At 43.8% G+C, this 19833-nt stretch overlaps 2 protein-coding genes across 2 annotated transcripts in view; both read left to right on the plus strand.

Moving 5' to 3' along the window:
• The window catches only part of LOC137535021 (zinc finger protein 721-like), a 111373-nt gene that overhangs the window by 43153 nt on the left and 48387 nt on the right, over positions 1–19833 (plus strand). The window lies entirely within an intron of this gene.
• The window catches only part of LOC137535813 (zinc finger protein 436-like), a 41986-nt gene that overhangs the window by 20905 nt on the left and 1248 nt on the right, over positions 1–19833 (plus strand). The window lies entirely within an intron of this gene.

Here is a 19833-nt window from a genome sequence, read left to right on the forward strand (position 1 = left end):
AATAAAGATTTTTGTTTAAAAGAATTATCTGAGTATGATTATGAGGAGATATTACAGAGTATTGAACAAATCAACTTATTTGTGAAGCAAGGAAAGTTTGCATACACTACAGTTCAGCACTTGCTACAGGTATTGGAGATTCTTAGGAATAAGGAATCTGCCAATCACCTGCTAATTAACCCAATATATGTCCCTGCTACAATCATATCTGCAAACCATGATCTGCCTGTTAAGTATGCTTGGAATCCTCCATTTGAGAAAGGAGAGATGGAAGCTCTGGTCAATGAATGGAAGAATGATTCAAGTTCATTTTGTCAATTTTACAGTGCAAAAAGTGAATTAGTATTGAATGCATGCATTAAGTCTGCCTATAACCTAATAAAAACTGGTGTGTGTGGGTATGACTTTGTGGCTCCATTGATTGATGTGTGGGAACTGATTTTGGATGATTTTTATGTGACTCCGAATTCGCAAATTTGGCGTTCTGACCCGCCTGCTTCAGCACCTTTGGCTGATTCAGCAGGTGATTCGGAGCTCTTTTTGTGTGAAATTGAAGTTCCTGCAATTCCACCCTGTACCATGGATAACTCAGTGTTACTTACCAGTAAAACAGAAGCCACTGATACATTCTTAACCTTGCCCTGCGCAAATTTCTCAGCAGAGAATCCAGAGGTCCTGCTGACTTCCGAGTCCAGCCTAGCCAGTACTCATGACTCTTTGTTCAGTGAAACAGACACCAGAAAAATCTTGCCTGCCTCTGCAAACACTTCTGCAGAAATTACCTGTGTTAATAAAGTTCAACTCCTGTCTGATCCAGCAGATGCCAATAGATGCACTACATCAGTTTCCGAGTCCCAGCAATCCTGTCTAGAAACCTCAGAACCCCAGCATCTGAATTTTCCAATTTTACAAATGAATGGTGATTCAGATGCGCAAACATTGTGTCTTGATCTTCCTGTTTCTACACCTCGCTCTAGTTTCGTGAATAGCTCAGAGCATCTGCTATGTGAACCTGAAATCGCAGAATTATTACCTTGTTCAGAAAATATTCCAGTAAATTTGCCCTGTACCATGAATTGTGCAGTAGATCTCTCCAATGAAACTCAGGTCACAGAATCATTATGCTGTCCAGCAGGTGCTTCCATGGTTTTGCCCTGCAATATGGACTGTTCAGTGATCCTGTCCAGTGAAGCTGTGGTCGCAGAGTCTTATGCTTCACCCAGTACTTTGGATACTTCAAACCCTCTAGCAGAGGAGTCTGAGGCACTGCTTACCTCAGTTGGTGTTGCAGTAATATTCACTTGTCTAGCAGCTGTTTTGGAATTACAGTCTGCTCTAATAAAACTTGATGAATTTCTGCCCAGCAAAGCAGAAGCCATTGAAATATTGTCCTCGTCAGCAAGTGTGTTAGATACCTTGCCCTGTACACAGTCTGATTTAACCAATGTTGTTGAGTCCCTCTCCAGTGTTGTAACAGCCGAGGAACTCCAGCCCTGTCCTCTGAATGTTTCAGAAGTCTTGCCCTGTAACATGGATAATTTTGATTCTCTGGTCAAAATAATACAAAATCTCAGAATTTCAGTCCGGTCTGATGAGTGTTCCTGAAACCCAGCCCTGTATCCTGAAAGATTCTGGTTCTCTGGCCGCTGTGGCAGAGGTTCCAGAGTCCCCTTCCTGTCCAGGGAATTCCTCAGTTTTGCCTAGTCCAGTGGGGGCTGCTGCAATACTGACTTGTTCTGCAGCGCCTCATGAGCTCCAATCCAGTGTATTAGATGAGTCTCTGTCCAGTCCAGAGGTAGTTGTGGAGTCCCTATCTGGTTCAGTGCATACATCAGAAGATTTGTCCTGTCTTGTTAGTGCCCCTGAATCTGATTTGTTACTGACTTTGCTGGAATCAGCGACATCTAAGTCTGATCCTGCATTCTTGTGTAAAAGTCCAGTAGTTGCGAAGTCTAGTCATGATGATTTTTTTTTGGCCAGTCCTGGTTTTGGTCCTGTCTTGGCTGACCCTGAGGCTCACAGTTCCTTGACATGCCCAGAGGTTTCTCTTGTGCCAGTGTGCCCAGATGTTCTTTGTGTGCCAGAATGCCCAAGTGTGTCTAAGGTGTTAGCGTGCTCTGATGCTTCCTTAGTGGGAACATGTTCTGATGTTGCCAGTCTGCCTGCATGCCCAGAGATGGTTCTGGTCCCTGAAAGCCCTGATCTTGATGTTTGTCCTTGTGGCCCTGACTCGGGAATTGCCCTAGGTTCCATAGGGGTTCTTGATAGTTCTCCATGTGAGCCTAAGGGGCGTTCTGACCTATGGGGATCTCTTCTTCAAGGTGTTCTGGGAGGTCTCTGAGAAAACTTGTCCTGGTGCCTTGGACTGGTTCAACAGTGGGTTTTGTGTTGGTAAAGACAGTCCCGGTGGGCATTGCAAAGGCTTTGGCGTTTTTGAACGGTTCCTGGAAGGCGGTGGGTATCGCTCAGGGAGTTTCGGAGGGCTTTCTTCTGGAAATCATGGTTCTGATGGGTGTCACACTGGGGCTTGTAGTACTGATGGGCATGGTTCTGTAGGTTCTGGTTCTGATGGGTCCAGTCTTGTGGGGACTGATTCTGGAATTCGGTCTTGCCGGGCTGTCCCGGTCATCATGAATTATCAGTCAGACTGTTTTGTTGGGAATTTCAGTTTTGAAAAGCGTCTGGAATCCGCTTTTAAGGGCGGGGGTACTGTAATGATCGCTGCTGCAGCAGGTGTTGCTGGAAGTAGTAGTGCTGCAGCTCAGGCAGTTCTGATCTCTTTCCATGCAAGCTGCATAGCTTTGTCTGCCTTTCCCTGCTGTCAGCTTGTGACTGATTATTATTCACCTGTGTGGGAATCTGCATGTCTGCTCCCATTGGATGACCTCAGTATAAAGATCTGCTTCCTGCAGGACTCCTCGGGTTTTCATAGCTTCAGTTTTAGCCTGTCTTGCTGTCGCTTCAGCCCCCGATCGTGTTTCTTGTTCTAAAAGATACTTTGCTGGTTTTGCATCATATATTGGTTCATTGCCCATATATATGCATACCAGCACGTTTATTATTTTCCTTGTATTCGTGTTACGTTGATACATCAGTGTCGCTGATGTATACGTACACGAACTGTTTATATCCTGTGTGCAGTTAGTCAGCTTTCCAGCACGTTTTGGTAGTTTGCGCGTATCGTGAGCACCCGTGCTGAGCTAGTATCCTGCTCCTGGTCCTGTTCGTGGATTGCGTTCATCTCTGCGAGGAGATAACGAATCCTTCTGAATCCTGTCCTGTTACCGTTTGTGGATTGCGTTCATCTCTGCGAAGAGATAACGAATCCTTCTGAATCCTGTTCTGTTACTGTTTGTGGATTGCGTTCATCTCTGCGAAGAGATAACGAATCCTTCTGAATCCTGTTCTGTTACCGTTTGTGGATTGCGTTCATCTCTGCGAAGAGATAGCGAATCCTTCTGAGTCCTGTTCCCTGTATTACTCCAGTCCTAGTCAGCGTTCCTGCTTATGTCATATATCGGTTCATTGCCGATATATACATATGTTAGTCAGACGTTACAAATAGTTTCATTGATAGCTGTAATTGTAATACGCTAGGAATACATACTTATTGTATATTTGTCTGTGTTACGTTCATCTATCTTGATCCTGCTATTTCCTGACTATCCTGTCCTGTCTTTGTGAGGCACGCCATCGCTGCAATCGCTTTGGCTGCCTCATTCCAGTCTGTCTTGTTTTGGACGCTTGCTGTCGCTAAGTAGCCGCTAGCTAGCAAGCGTTCATTCTGTCTACCTGTCCTGATCTCCTCAGTTCTGGTTTATGCGCTCAGCGCTACTTTGCGCTGAGACGTTATAACGAAAGCATTGTTTGTGGCTGTCAGATCTGCACCGGCTCTGTGCGCCACAATCTCCTATTGGAGTCAGTCTTCCCCTCCACTATACTAGGGATAGCCTGTTTCCTTGTGTTGGTGTGTGTACCTCCTCCACGCCAGCTCATGCATTGCATGCTGACTGTGGAGAATACACCACCAAGCCTTACACTGGGGTTTAAATTCTGAAGGGAGCGGGCCAAAAACAGCCAATCAGATTTGTTTAATTGCAATGGTAAAATGCAACCTATTGATGCCAAGGACCACAAAGCTCATAAAATTGGTCATTGAGTGACTGTATGTCAAGATTACAAATAGTGGGCGGAGCCAAAAACAACTAACTTTTTTCATGGGAAAATGTAAACTGCAGCTTTCCCTGCACTGTTATTGGCAGGGTTCTCAAACTTTGCACAGTTGGTCACTGGGTGACTAGGATTAATATTCGGAAAAGTAGGTGGAGCCTACAAGAGCCAATCAAAATTCACCTATTGATTTTCAAGGGGAATATTGAAACTGCAGTCATTCTTACACTGTTAATGGCAGAGGCCTCAAACCTGCTACAGTCGGTCATTAAGTGTCTGGGGTTCAAATTCAGTAAAGGGGTGGAGCCACAAACAGCCAGATTTCTTTGCTGGATAAACTGCTTCCAGTCACACAATTTTCATGCCAGGAACCCAAAAGCTCACAAACTTGGTCATTGAGTGACTGTGTGTCAAGGTTACAAAAAGTGGGTGGAGTTAAAAACAGATTTTTCTGGGAAATTTGTAAACTGCAGCCTTTCTTCACTGTTAATGGCGGGGTTCTCAAACTTTGCACAGCTGGATACTGGGTAACTGGGATTAATATTCAGAAAAGTGGGTGGAGCCTAAAAATGCCAATCAAAAATCACATGTCGCTTTTCAAGGAGAATATTAAAATTGCTGCCATTCTTGCACTGTTAATGGCACAATCCTCAAACCTGGTACAGTTGGTAATTGGGTCACTGGGGTTCAAATGCAGAAAAGGGGACAGAGCCACAAACAGTGAATCAGATTTGTTTCATTTCATGGGAAAATACAAATTATCAATGCCAAGGACCCGAAAGCTCACAAACTTGGTCATTGAGTGACTGTGTGTCCAGGTTACAAACAGTGGGCGGAGCCAAAAACAAATTTTACTGGGAAAATGTAAACTGCAGCCATTCTTACACTGTTTATGGCAGGGTTCCCAAACTTTGTCCAGATTAATATTCAGGGAAGTGGGTGGAGCCTATAATAGCCAATCAAAATTTACCTGTTGATTTTCAAGTAGAATATTTAAATTGCTGCCATTTTTTTACAATGTTAATAGCAGAGGCCTCAAACCTGCTACAGTTAGTCATTGGGTGACTGGGGTTCAAATGCTGGAGAGGGGGTGAAGCCACAAACAGCCAATCTGATTTGTTTAATTTCTATTGGAATATACAAATTATTGATGCCAAGGACCCCAAAGCTCACAAACTTGGTCATTGAGTGTTTGTGCGTTAGGGTTAGAAAATGGGAGGAGCCAACACCAGTCAAATACATTCCCGGGCAACGCTGGGTCATCAGTGGGTGGAGACAAATAAAAATTTCACTGGGGAAATGTAAACTGCAGCCATTCTTGCACTGTTACATTGTTACATAGTTACTTTGGCTGAAAAAAGACATACGTCCATCGAGTTCAACCAGTATAAAGTACAACACCAAGCAAATGTCACAAAAAATCCTTGCGCTCCTCTCCGGAGGCTGCAGGCACACATACACAGTGGTGGGTCTTCCTTGTTAAAGAGAGTAATGTACAGTGCTGCTCCAGACGATAGGGTGAAGCAAAATGTCTAGAAAAAGAAACGGAGCGCACAATAGTGCATTACCTGTGTTTATTAATAATGGCAGATTAAAAGTTATACTCACAAGGTGTCCGAGATAAAAACGCTTCTCAGCGGTAAAGCCAACCGCTAATTGTCCCAGACAGGGCGGCAGCAGCGCACTGTGGCCAGCAGCGCGGGACCCGGTGGTCGGGAAGAGCCGTCTCGCTGTAGGGATGGGCGTGGCTATGGAGAGCTATGCGTGCAGCGTCATTACGCGTTTCGGCGCTCTGCGCCTTCGTCAGATGACGCCTGCACGCTACACGGAAGGTTATAAGCCAACCTCCGTGTGTTACCATGGTGACAATACACCATGGTATCAATGGGAAAATAAAACTTTATTCAGCCGTGGTTGGGGCGGACAGAAACCCGGGTGACAATGTTAAAAATGGCTTGTATAAGATGAAAAGCACCTCGTCATCAGCAGTGCCGGCTCACAGGGCGATGTGCGCCCTCATGTGGACAAATGTCTCAATACATATTTAGCATACAAAATCAGCTGCAGAGCACTATGATCAGTGTCCCAGACAGAAAGGGAGACCTCCCCTGGGAGCCATACATAGAACAAGTTTGTGCAAAAATTCCAAGAGTTCCATACATCGAAAACACATCAGAGAACAAACGGAGAGTCCTTACTAAATATACAGACATACAAGACTATAAAATAAACAAAGAAAATACAATTATAATATTAAAAATATATAAACAAAGTACAATATAAAACATGAAATTGCGATCAACAACGTGTGAATTGCAAATTGCAAAAATAAGACTTCTTTTAAAAACCTTAAATATACATATATATACATATATAAATACATATACATACATGTATATCAAAATATAAATTATTCATGATTAAATGAGCTTGTGGAATGTGTACCCATAAAGCCTCTATGCGAAACCTATATATAGTGTAGCCAAGGGGTAGAGGCGTGCTGGTTGTGAGGCTACATGTGTTCGCATAGAGCACATGATGGTGAGCAAATCTGATGAACCATATGTCTAGTATGAACTAGAGAAGGGGCACGTGGGTTATGGGACTGACTTCACAACGAAGCCCGTTGGTAACCACCAAGGGTAATAAGTGAATGTTGGTCCTAGGTGCATAGGAGATAAACCTACCCGATTGGTTTAGAACATGTGGACTTTGGGACATGGAAAATGTTTAGGGTCAATAAATATAAATATAAGAACGTGTCACACTTGGTAGTATGAACCTTATGAGAGATGGAAGGATATACGTGGGCCTTCACCTTGAATCCTTCCCCATAATGGGTGGGTGGGGGGGGGGGGAGGGGGGGGAGGGGAGGGGGGAGGTGGGTTTGAGGGGGGAGGGGGGGGGGGAGGAAGGAAAAAGGGGGGGGGGTTGGGGAAAAGGAGGGGGAGGGAGGAGGAGGGGGAGGGGAGAAGGGGAGAACATTTGTGAGGCCATAATTGTGGCCGAACTGTAAGTGGGTGGAAAATGAACACTGATGGGAGCCACTACAGCATGTGGACAAGGAATAAAATGATGTGGAGCTACTGATATGCAGCTAGGTCTTGCTCAAAGCCTACTAGGGCCATAGCCTATTCTATAATATACTCACCACCCTCATCTAGTGCGAAAACTGCTAGGGGGTGGGGATGCTGTGAAGAAAAAGAACAAAAGAGAAAAAAAGGATCAGACATTAATGCACCAATTCAAAATGAGTTACAGTCTTAAAGGAATTTTTTACAAGTATGTTGAGATTTCAAGGCTCTCATTAAGACCATTGGGACTGAGCGCATTCATTTTAAATATCCAAAAAGTCTCGCGTTCACATAATTTGCGGTATCTTTCCCCTTGGTGTAAGTTTTTTGGGATTACTTCAAGTCCCATTATTCTAAGGGTGGAGACAGAGCTTTCATGATGTTCCTTGAAGTGGCGGGGAACACTATGTTTCTCACTTTCGTCTAAAATGTTTCGCTTGTGTTCCCCAAATCTCTGTCTGAGGGGGCGAGTTGTGCGGCCTACATATACTTTTGGGCAACCGCAGGTCAAGAGGTATACGACATAGTCGCTCCCACATGTTATGAAGTCTCTTAGTGTGGAAGTATGCTGTTTCCCATCAGTAATCTCTTTTGCTCGATGTTGTATAAAGGGACAACAGCCACATCTCTTAACATGGCACTTAAAATTCCCCACTACCGCAGGGAACATGCTTTGAGGTTTCTCTACAATCTTTCTTATATTGCTGGGCGCAATTGTATTTTTGACCGATCTGGCTTTTTTAAAAATAATTGTTGGGCAATCAGGAATGATGTTCTTCAAAAGAGGGTCTTGTTTTAAAATGGGCCAGTTTTGAGTTATTATGGACTTGATTTTGTTATGTCCAGCAGAAAAAGGGGTAACAAAAGATAGATTGGGTTGGTGGGTAGTATCTGTTTCTGGCTTATTCTTACAAGTGGGTATTCTCTTAAATTCATCCTGTGTGATCTGTATATGCTTTGAATTGTATCCCTTATCCAGAAATTTTTTACTTAGCCATTCCCCTTGATTAGCATAGTCAGTATCTGATGTACAGTTCCTACGCAACCTGCAAAACTGACTCCTTGGGATGTTCCGGATCCACTTTGCACTATGACAACTACTGGCATGTAAATATGAGTTCCCTGCTGTGGGCTTGAAATGTGTTCTAGAACAAATCTGCCCACCTTCATCAGGGTAAAGTTCCAGGTCAAGAAATACTATCTCACTCTCAGAGGTTACATGAGTAAAGGCTAGACTAAACGCATTAGTATTGCACATTTTGACAAATTGTTCAAAGGTGTCGGTGTCTCCGTCCCAAATGATCAGGATGTCATCAATATAACGGGTGTAAAATACTAGGTGTTTTGCATATGGGTTAGATGACCATATGTGTTCATTTTCCCAATATGACATGTACAAGTTAGCGAAGCTTGGGGCAAATCCTGCCCCCATCGACGTGCCACAAACTTGTAAGTACAATTTGTCCATAAAGCTGAAGTAGTTGTGAGATAAAGCATATTGCAACAAATCTAGAATAAACTGACCCTGTAAAAAAGAGAATGTTTTGTCCTGAATCAAGAAATATTGGACCGCCTCTATACCCTTTTCATGTGGGATGGTGGTATACAATGATGTTACATCTAGGGAAGCCCATAGGTACCTCTTGTCCCATTTATAATTTCGTAGCATGTCCATAACATGTAAAGAGTCCCGTGTGTAAGCCTGAGTCTGTAATACAATGGGTTGGAGGAAGAAATCCACATAGGAAGAGATGTTGGCAACCAATCCCTCCATCCCTGCAACTATGGGCCTTCCTGGTGGATCTGAGGCATCTTTATGGATTTTCGGTATATGATAAAAATATGGTATAGAAGGATGACTAGGTACCAAAAATCTTTTCTCATGTTCATTCACGATGCCATTACGGAATGCTTTGTCTACCAGGCACTGCAAATCACTTGTGAAACCTGGTGTGGGATCTTTAGATAACATTTGATATGTTGATGAATCTGAGAGTAATCTGAGTCCCTCATTATGATACTTAGCGTAGTCCATTAGTACAATTCCCCCGCCCTTATCCGCTTGTCTGATAACAATTTGTTTATTATCTGTAAATTGTTTAAGAGCTTTTTTCTCAGCAGGGTTTAAGTTGGAATAGGCTTTTTGAGAACCTTCTTTACATATATTTTTAAATTGATCTAGCACAACCTGATAGTAGGTATTCAGGAATTGGCCCCTAGAGTGGATTGGATAAAATACCGACTTGGGGTGAAAACTGGTGTGTTGGATGTTAGTGTCCGGCACGAATTGTAGCCAGTCATCCTCACTAGTGATAGGAACAACTGAACATGGCTCGTCTTCTCTCTCGCTCTGTATAGAAACATTTTCTATGAGATTGGACACTTCTATTCTTTCTTTTTCTCTTTTGGAGGCAAAGAACCTCTTGATAGTCAATGTTCTAATGAATCTGTGCAAGTCTTTATATAATTGAAATTCGTTAGGCTTAGCTGTAGGGGCAAAATTAAGGCCCTTATTTAGCAATGAGGTTTCGCTAGCTGTGAGTGTATGTGATGACAAGTTGAATATCTTTACGGTGGAATCAGCGTTATTGAATTCCCTGAGCCTTTTCTTTCTCTCTTGGATGGCTCGCCCTCCTCTGTTCCCCCTTCTGACTCTTCTAAGCCTCTTTTTCTCAGGGTCCCCTGGATCGATGTGGGGTTCACCCCTAAAAAATGATCCTGTCCTGGGTCCCTCATCCCCCCCTCCGGACTTAATGCTTTCAGGGATGGGCCAAGGGGATCAGGACTGGTTTTACGGGCCTGATGAGGGGATCCTCCCGACTTGTGTGTCCCTTTTTTGGGGTCTTTGGGGGGGGTACCTGGCTGTCTATGTTCCCAGTTGTCAGACCGTTTGGGGATGGCCCCCTCCCTTTCGCCCCTCATCCTATCACGGTACCTTTCAAGATACCCAGAAACTGAATTGTCTCTCGTTCTTGTGCCCTTTGGAATGGGGGACCTTTTATGTGAGAGATGTTTGGGGCTCCTGTCTCTCATCCTACCAACCTGTGCTTTCATACTAAATTTATTATTAGTTGCAGATGGGTATGATTTGTGTATGATTGCTCCCAGTCTACCGTCATATTTTTTATATCTTTCAGTATATTGTATTGGGTGGTCATATTTGTAGGGACGTTTACGGGTCCTGGGAGTGAAATTGTTCATTCTCGTATGGTATCTCGGACTCTCAGATCTTTTAGGGAGCCTATCATTAACTTTTTGCGTCCCTGATGGAGGTATGGGCCTCCTATTATAGCCTGATTCTGTTACGGGATTTTTGGTGGTTATTGAGGGGGGGGGGAGAGATCTTTCTTCCTTCATTTCCCCATTTGAAGATATTACCCGTTGCATAATCTCTTTTATCCCTTTCAAATTTTTTCAGTTTTTTGGAAATCAGTTCGGTTTCGATAGTTTGGGTAGCTAGATCTATTTTTTCCTTCCACTCAGTAAACTCCCTCATATCGCTGAATGGAGTCAGATTGGTTTCTATTTCTGGGATAGCTTTACGTATTTTAATTAAGTTCCTTTCCCGCTGAACTACGACTATCTTCATCCACTTTTCAGTGCATTCGATAGCCGCTTCTTCCCAGATAAGGTGCAAGTCAGGGTCCAAAAAGTCACAGTCTTTCTTATTCCTCATGCCTCTTGGGGCGATTTGTACAGAGATATATTCTGAGAGAAAAGAGGAATCGATCCACTGCGTACTTTCATATCTCCTGGCATTTTCTAACTCCCTAAATAGTGAAACCATTCGTGTCAAGTTTGTGGCATGGTCATTACTGGGTTTTGATGTCCTAATTTGCGGGCTCTCTATATGTGCCCCAGTTGTTATTCTGTCTGTAATTAATCTCATATTATTATGAATTTCCATTTTAAGTCTCTCCCATTTGGAGGAGTCTTTAGAATTATTACCCTGCATGGTAGTTGGTGATGTGATGGTGACCTGGTCTCCAGTAGTGCGGCAAGTGGCTGACCCAATCTCAGTCTTTTGATATTCCAAGCAAATGTCACAAAAAATCCTTGCGCTCCTCTCCGGAGGCTGCAGGCACACATACACAGTGGTCGGTCTTCCTTGTTAAAGAGAGTAATGTACAGTGCTGCTCCAGACGATAGGGTGAAGCAAAATGTCTAGAAAAAGAAACGGAGCGCACAATAGTGCATTACCTGTGTTTATTAATAATGGCAGATTAAAAGTTATACTCACAAGGTGTCAGAGATAAAAACGCTTCTCAGCGGTAAAGCCAACCGCTAATTGTCCCAGACAGGGCGGCAGCAGCGCACTGTGGCCAGCAGCACGGGACCCGGTGGTCGGGAAGAGCCGTCTCGCTGTAGGGATGGGCGTGGCTATGGAGAGCTATGCGTGCAGCGTCATTACGCGTTTCGGCGCTCTGCGCCTTCGTCAGATGACGCCTGCACGCTACACGGAAGGTTATAAGCCAACCTCCGTGTGTTACCATGGTGACAATACACCATGGTATCAATGGGAAAATAAAACTTTATTCAGCCGTGGTTGGGGCAGACAGAAACCCGGGTGACAATGTTAAAAATGGCTTGTATAAGATGAAAAGCACCTCGTCATCAGCAGTGCCGGCTCACAGGGCGATGTGCGCCCTCATGTGGACAAATGTCTCAATACATATTTAGCATACAAAATCAGCTGCAGAGCACTATGATCAGTGTCCCAGACAGAAAGGGAGACCTCCCCTGGGAGCCATACATAGAACAAGTTTGTGCAAAAATTCCAAGAGTTCCATACATCGAAAACACATCAGAGAACAAACGGAGAGTCCTTACTAAATATACAGACATACAAGACTATAAAATAAACAAAGAAAATACAATTATAATATTAAAAATATATAAACAAAGTACAATATAAAACATGAAATTGCGATCAACAACGTGTGAATTGCAAATTGCAAAAATAAGACTTCTTTTAAAAACCTTAAATATACATATATATACATATATAAATACATATACATACATGTATATCAAAATATAAATTATTCATGATTAAATGAGCTTGTGGAATGTGTACCCATAAAGCCTCTATGCGAAACCTATATATAGTGTAGCCAAGGGGTAGAGGCGTGCTGGTTGTGAGGCTACATGTGTTCGCATAGAGCACATGATGGTGAGCAAATCTGATGAACCATATGTCTAGTATGAACTAGAGAAGGGGCACGTGGGTTATGGGACTGACTTCACAACGAAGCCCGTTGGTAACCACCAAGGGTAATAAGTGAATGTTGGTCCTAGGTGCATAGGAGATAAACCTACCCGATTGGTTTAGAACATGTGGACTTTGGGACATGGAAAATGTTTAGGGTCAATAAATATAAATATAAGAACGTGTCACACTTGGTAGTATGAACCTTATGAGAGATGGAAGGATATACGTGGGCCTTCACCTTGAATCCTTCCCCATAATGGGTGGGTGGGGGGGGGGGGAGGGGGGAGGTGGGTTTGAGGGGGGAGGGGGGGGGAGGAAGGAAAAAGGGGGGGGGGGGTTGGGGAAAAGGAGGGGGAGGGAGGAGGAGGGGGAGGGGAGAAGGGGAGAACATTTGTGAGGCCATAATTGTGGAAATCAATATGGCAGCCTCCATATACCTCTCACTACAGTTCTCCTTTAAGCAACCTAATGGTTCTATTGCATTGAGCATAAATGTTAAATTTTAGGCTAGCTTCACTTACTTCTGTAGTGGTACAGTGCTTAGGGTGACGTGCCCACCACACAGTGAGATCTGGGTTTGATTCCCAGCTATGGTATGATCTGGTGTTTGACATTTTTGTAAGATCTGACAAGATTAGCTGCATGCTTGTTTCTGGTGTGATTCACACTACTGCAGCCAAATAGATCAGCAGGGCTGCCAGGCAACTGGTATAGCTTAAAAGGAAATCAATATGGCAGCCTCCATATACCTCTCACTACAGTTCTCCCTTAAGCAACCTAATGGTTCTATTGCATTGAGCATAAATGTTAAATTTTAGGCTAGCTTCACTTACTTCTGTAGTGGTACAGTGCTTAGGGTGACGTGCCCACCACACAGTGAGATCTGGGTTCGATTCCCAGCTATGTTATGATCTGGTGTTTGACATTTTTGTAAGATCTGACAAGATTAGCTGCATGCTTGTTTCTGGTGTGATTCACACTACTGCAGCCAAATAGATCAGCAGGGCTGCCAGGCAACTGGTATAGCTTAAAAGGAAATCAATATGGCAGCCTCCATATACCTCTCACTACAGTTCTCCCTTAAGCAACCTAATGGTTCTATTGCATTGAGCATAAATGTTAAATTTTAGGCTAGCTTCACTTACTTCTGTAGTGGTACAGTGCTTAGGGTGACGTGTCCACCACACAGTGAGATCTGGGTTCGATTCCCAGCTATGGTATGATCTGGTGTTTGACATTTTTGTAAGATCTGACAAGATTAGCTGCATGCTTGTTTCTGGTGTGATTCACACTACTGCAGCCAAATAGATCAGCAGGGCTGCCAGGCAACTGGTATAGCTTAAAAGCAGGGCTGTGGAGTCGGTCCAAAAATCCACCGACTCCGACTCCTCAGTTTAGGATTCCACCGACTCCGACTCCTCGACTCCGACTCCTCTCATTTGCATATTACAATTTTGTTGATTAAAAGTATGTAACATGAAATTCGTCTCTTAACTGCCAACGCTTAGGAATTTTACAAGACAACTGAAGTGAGAAGGATATGTAGACTACTATATTTATTCCCTTTAGACTAAAACTAGTCCTTGGTAAGAGTACTTGTAAAAGGTACAAACCAGAACAAAGAACATCTATCAGGCCCTAGGCAATGTAAGTCTGGGTACATGTAAGAATGATGTGCAGGTACTCTGCAGGGGAATGAGGAGATTGTAAACAGACAACGCCTCAGTGTTCAATGTGCACAGCATTCTCAGTGGATTCCCTGCAGCTCTGTGGGGAGTGCATATGTAGAGTATAGTACTACTGTGTAACAAAGTAAACCTGAGACAGATGAAATTAAAGTTTTATACATACCTGGGGCTTCCTCCAGCCGCCTTCAGGATAATCAGTCCCTCGTTATCCTCCTCCGCCACCTGGATCTTCTGCTATGAGTCCTGGTACTTGAGCCAGTCGGGCGTAGCGCGTATGCACACACTCCGCCACCAGGAGCATACTACACCTGTGCAGCACTATTGCGCAGGTGCAGAATGTTCCTGGCTGTGGGAGCGGCATGCGGCCGGACAGCGCTGACTGGCTGAAGTACCAGGACTCGTAGCAGAAGATCCGGGTGGTGGAGGACAGCGAGGGACTGATTAGCCTGAAGGGGGCTGGAGGAAGCCCCAGGTATGTATAAAACTTTACTTTTCATCCGTCTCAGTTACCCTTTAATTTGTAGTCACCTAACCAAATTTTAACATATCAAATTATTTGATTTCATGAGCAAAGAGAGTGCATACATTTGCATAAATCAGCATCAATGCAGAATTATTTTCATCTCGTTGACCATCTCTATTAGTGACACGGCTACACATCAGGCTTTATTCTTACAGCATAGATGTTATTTAGTATATATGAGATTCCTGTGTACACATCATATATACAGTCACAATCAGATATGTATATCTGACCTTAAAAATACGGGGACTGCTTTATTGAAGCAGCACAAGTAACTAATTTTGATTGGTTTATTTCATTTTTGTGGACTAAGCACAGCTATTACTGTATATATACATTATTTTTAATGACTATTATCTGAGAAATAGAACATTTTATCATATTTTCTATTTTAATTACAGTTACAAATTCATTAGGAGTCGGAGTCGGAGTCGGTGCATTTTTTCCCGACTCCGACTCCAGGCACCCAAAATTGCCCGACTCCACGACTCCGACTCCACGACTCCGACTCCACAGCCCTGCTTAAAAGGAAATCAATATGGCAGCCTCCATATACCTCTCACTACAGTTCTCCTTTAAGCAACCTAATGGTTCTATTGCATTGAGCATAAATGTTAAATTTTAGGCTAGCTTCACTTACTTCTGTAGTGGTACAGTGCTTAGGGTGACGTGCCCACCACACAGTGAGATCTGGGTTCGATTCCCAGCTATGGTATGATGTACACTCATGTATGTATCCCCAGCTATGGTATGATGTATACTCATATATGTATTCCCAGCTATGGTATGATGTATACTGGTTTTTAAAATAGTATAATTCCCTGGCAGAAGAGACCCTCCTCCCTCTGGTAGGAGGGAGGAGGGAATAGGTAGGAGGGAGGAGGGAGGCCAATTAAAATCCCCCTAGCAGAGTGTGTAGCAGCTGTCCCATAACTAATTAGTGTAGGCAGACAACTGAGTCAAATGGTATAAAGGACCTAGCTTGAAGGGTGGGTGGGTTCTCTAGCACTGAAAGCAGTGTGTTTGACAATAACATGTCTGCTGACAGTGAAATGGAGGCTAAAAATTTTGCTCAATACAGCATTATGGGGCGAATCGAACTTCCGCAAAAGTTCGCCTGATGCAGGCGAACGCGAACCCCCAAAGTTCGCCTGGAACCGTTCGCCGGCGAACCGTTCGGCCCATCTCTAGTTATCATGTCTGCTTCTTGGAGGCAAGTCCACTGCTGCCTCCCAAGCATTTTTAAAGTTTTTAGATATTTTTATCCTGCTGGCACCTCTGTTCTTCTACTATTAGTATGAATTAGCCTTTAGTCTGGTTTGGTAGATGATGAGCATTATTTACAGCAGAAGTTCTCTGGCCAAATCATGATATAGTTATTTAGCTGGGATATTGTCTCCTGTTCTATAACATGAAGGTCTGTAGATGGGATGTGTTTTTCCTTTGTACCCTACAAGTGGGATCACAAATACGTACCCTATGCAAAGCATGCTGGGATCAGGCAAATCAGAATGCCGGTGGGAACCCAAAATCCATCAACCCACTTCTCATCCCCTCCCTTCCTTCATCCCACAGACAGTTACACTTCCCTCTGCTGCACTCACCACTGACATGTGAGGTACAATATGGACATAGGAGTTTAGTAAGGACCACCCACATGTGTATTACACCCTCACATGCTCTCTGCAGTGTCACATGTACAGCAGGGTTCCTGTGTGCTATGTAGCTTATGATTCCCATACAGTCCTGTGACTCCACCTCTCCTTCTACCACCTCTGTGTCCACCAACTCTCCCTCTGACACCTCTATCTCCTCCAGCTCTCCCTCTGTCTTCACCAACTCTCCTTATACCACTTCTCTTTCTACCAACTCTCCCTCTACCAGCTCTATCTCCTGCAACTCTTCTTCTACCCCCCCCCCCCCCCTGTTTCCACCAACTCTCTACCACCTCTGTCTCAACCAACTCTCTCATTCTATCACTTTTGTCTCCTGCAACTCTCCCTCTCCCAACTCTGTCTCCGCGAACTGCCCCTCTACCACTTCTGTCCTCACCAACTCTCTTTCTACCACATCTGTCTCTACCAGCATGTATTCTGCCACCTCTGTCTCCAGCAACTCTTCTTCTACCACCTCTGTCCCCAACTCTCCATCTACCACTTCTATCACCATATTGATGGCCCATCTCTATTTCTCAGTATAACATCATAGTACCAACAAATGAGGAGGAGATTCTGTCAGGGCTGTGGAGTCGGAGTCGGAGTCGTGGAGTCGGGCAATTTTGGGTGCCTGGAGTTGGAGTCGGAGTCGGGAAAAAATGCACCGACTCCGACTCCTAATGAATTTGTAACTGTAATTAAAATAGAAAATATGATAAAATGTTCTATTTCTCAGATAATAGTCATTAAAAATAATGTATATATACAGTATATATACAGTAATAGCTGTGCTTAGTATACAAAAATGAAATAAACCAATCAAAATTAGTTACTTGTGCTGCTTCAATAAAGCAGTCCACGTATTTTTAAGGTCAGATATACATATCTGATTGTGACTGTATATATGATGTGTACACAGGAATCTCTTATATATACTAAATAACATCTATGCTGTAAGAATAAAGCCTGATGTGTAGCTATGTCACTAATAGAGATGGTCAACAAGATGGAAATAATTCTGCATTGATGCTGATTTATGCAAATGTATGCACTCCCTTTGCTGATGAAATAAAATAATTTGATATGTTATTAAAATTTGGTTTGGTGACTACAAATTAAAGGGTAACTGAGACGGATGAAAAGTAAAGTTTTATACATACCTGGGGCTTCCTCCAGCCCCCTTCAGGCTAATCAGTCCCTCACTGTCCTCCACCACCCGGATCTTCTGCTATGAGTCCCGGTAATTTAGTCAGTCAGCGCTGTCCGGCCGCATGCCGCTCCCACAGCCAGGAACATTCTGCACCTGCGCAATAGTGCTGCACAGGTGTAGTATGCTCCTGGCGGCGGAGTGTGTGCATGCGCACTACGCCTGACTGGCTCAAGTACCTGGACTCATAGCAGAAGATCCAGGTGGTGGAGGAGGACAACGAGGGACTGATTAGCCTGAAGGGGGCTGGAGGTTACCCCAGGTATGTATAAAACTTTAATTTCATCTGTCTCAGGTTTACTTTGTTACACAGTAGTACTATACTCTACATATGCACTCCCCACAGAGCTGCAGGGAATCCACTGAGAATGCTGTGCACATTGAACACAGAGGTGTTGTCTGTTTACAATCTCCTCATTCCCCTGCAGAGTACCTGCACATCATTCTTACATGTACCCACACTTACATTGCCTAGGGCCTGATAGATGTTCTTTGTTCCGGTTTGTACCTTTTACAAGTACTCTTACCAAGGACTAGTTTTAGTCTAAAGGGAATAAATATAGTAGTCTACATATCCTTCTCACTTCAGTTGTCTTGTAAAATTCCTAAGCGTTGGCAGTTATGAGACGAATTTCATGTTACATACTTTTAATCAACAAAATTGTAATATGCAAATTAGAGTCGTGGAGTCGGAGTCGGTGGAATCCTAAACTGAGGAGTCGGAGTCGGTGGATTTTTGGACCGACTCCACAGCCCTGGATTCTGTACACCATATGAAAGGCCCATCTCCATTCCTCAGTATAACATATTACCAACAAATGAGGAGGAGATGCTGTACACCATATGAAAGGCCCATCTCCATTCCTCAGTATAACATATTACCAACAAATGAGGAGGAGATACTGTACACCATATGAAAGGCCCATCTCCATTCCTCAGTATAACATCATACTACCAACAAATGAGGAGATACTGTACACCATATAAAAGGCCCATCTCCATTCCTCAGCATAACATCATAGTGCCAACAAATGAGGAGGAGATACTGTACACCATATGAAAGGCCCATCTCCATTCCTCAGTATAACATCATACTACCAACAAATGATGAGGAGATACTGTACACCATATAAAAGGCCCATCTCCATTCCTCAGCATAACATCATAGTACCAACAAATGATGAGGAGATACTGTACACCATATGAAAGGTCCATCTCCATTCCTCAGTATAACGTCATAGTGCCTACAAATGAGGAGAAAATACTGTACGCCATATGAAAGGCCCATCTCCATTCCTCAGTATAACATCATAGTGCCAACAAATGAGGAGGAGATACTGTACACCATATGAAAGGCCCGTTTCCATTCCTCAGTATAGCATCATAGTACCAACAAATGAGGAGAAGATACTGTAAACGATATGAAAGGCCCATCTCCATTCCTCATTATAACATCATAGTACCAACAAATAAGGGCAAGAAACTGTACACCATATGAAAGGCCCATCTCCATTCCTCAGTATAACATCATAGTACCAACAAATGAGGAGGAGACACTGTACACCACATGAAAGGCCCATCTTCATTCCTTTGTATAGTCCTAGTCCTAATCCCAAATAGTACTGGAATAATGATGACATTTAGGCTTCTTTCCCACCAGGACGTTGCGTTTTAGGGGACATTATGGTCGCATAACGTGCCCCTAACGCAATGCCTGGTGGTGCTGGATGTGGACGTCAGAGCGAGCCGCATTGTGCAGCTCACTCTGGCGTCCGTGATGCCGTGATGCGTACTCTTGGACGCATGTGGCATCAAGTGGTCCCGCCAGCCAATCGCCGCACAGAGCGGCCACTCCAGGAAGTAAACACAAACAATGCACGTCACACCGTGCAGTGAATATTAATTAGCCATGTGCCTGGCCGCTCTCCCCTCCTCCCCAACATTACTGAGCATTTGCAAGCAGTCTAACGCGGCCTAGCCGCGTATAAAGTACTGCATGCAGTACGTTATCTTGAGGTGCAGCGTTACTGTGTAACACAATGTGGGCACTGTGAACAGCCCATTGATTTTTCATTACTGTGCGGTGGGGTGCGTTACAGGCTGCTCTAACGTGCGCCTGTAACTTCCCACTGTGAAACCAGCTTTAATGTTTTTCAGGTCCCATTCACAAATCTTGAACTGTTTGTTTTGTACCTGTTCCCGGCACTCAGAAGTGTTTCTCTGCCACAGAGTTTTATTAGATGTATTTGGTTATCAGTGACAGTTACTACACTCTAACTGCATAGATACGACAATGTAGAGTCA

The sequence above is a fragment of the Hyperolius riggenbachi genome, chromosome 10 (genome assembly GCF_040937935.1).
Source record: "Hyperolius riggenbachi isolate aHypRig1 chromosome 10, aHypRig1.pri, whole genome shotgun sequence".
In the NCBI taxonomy this organism is placed as follows: Eukaryota; Metazoa; Chordata; class Amphibia; order Anura; family Hyperoliidae; genus Hyperolius; species Hyperolius riggenbachi.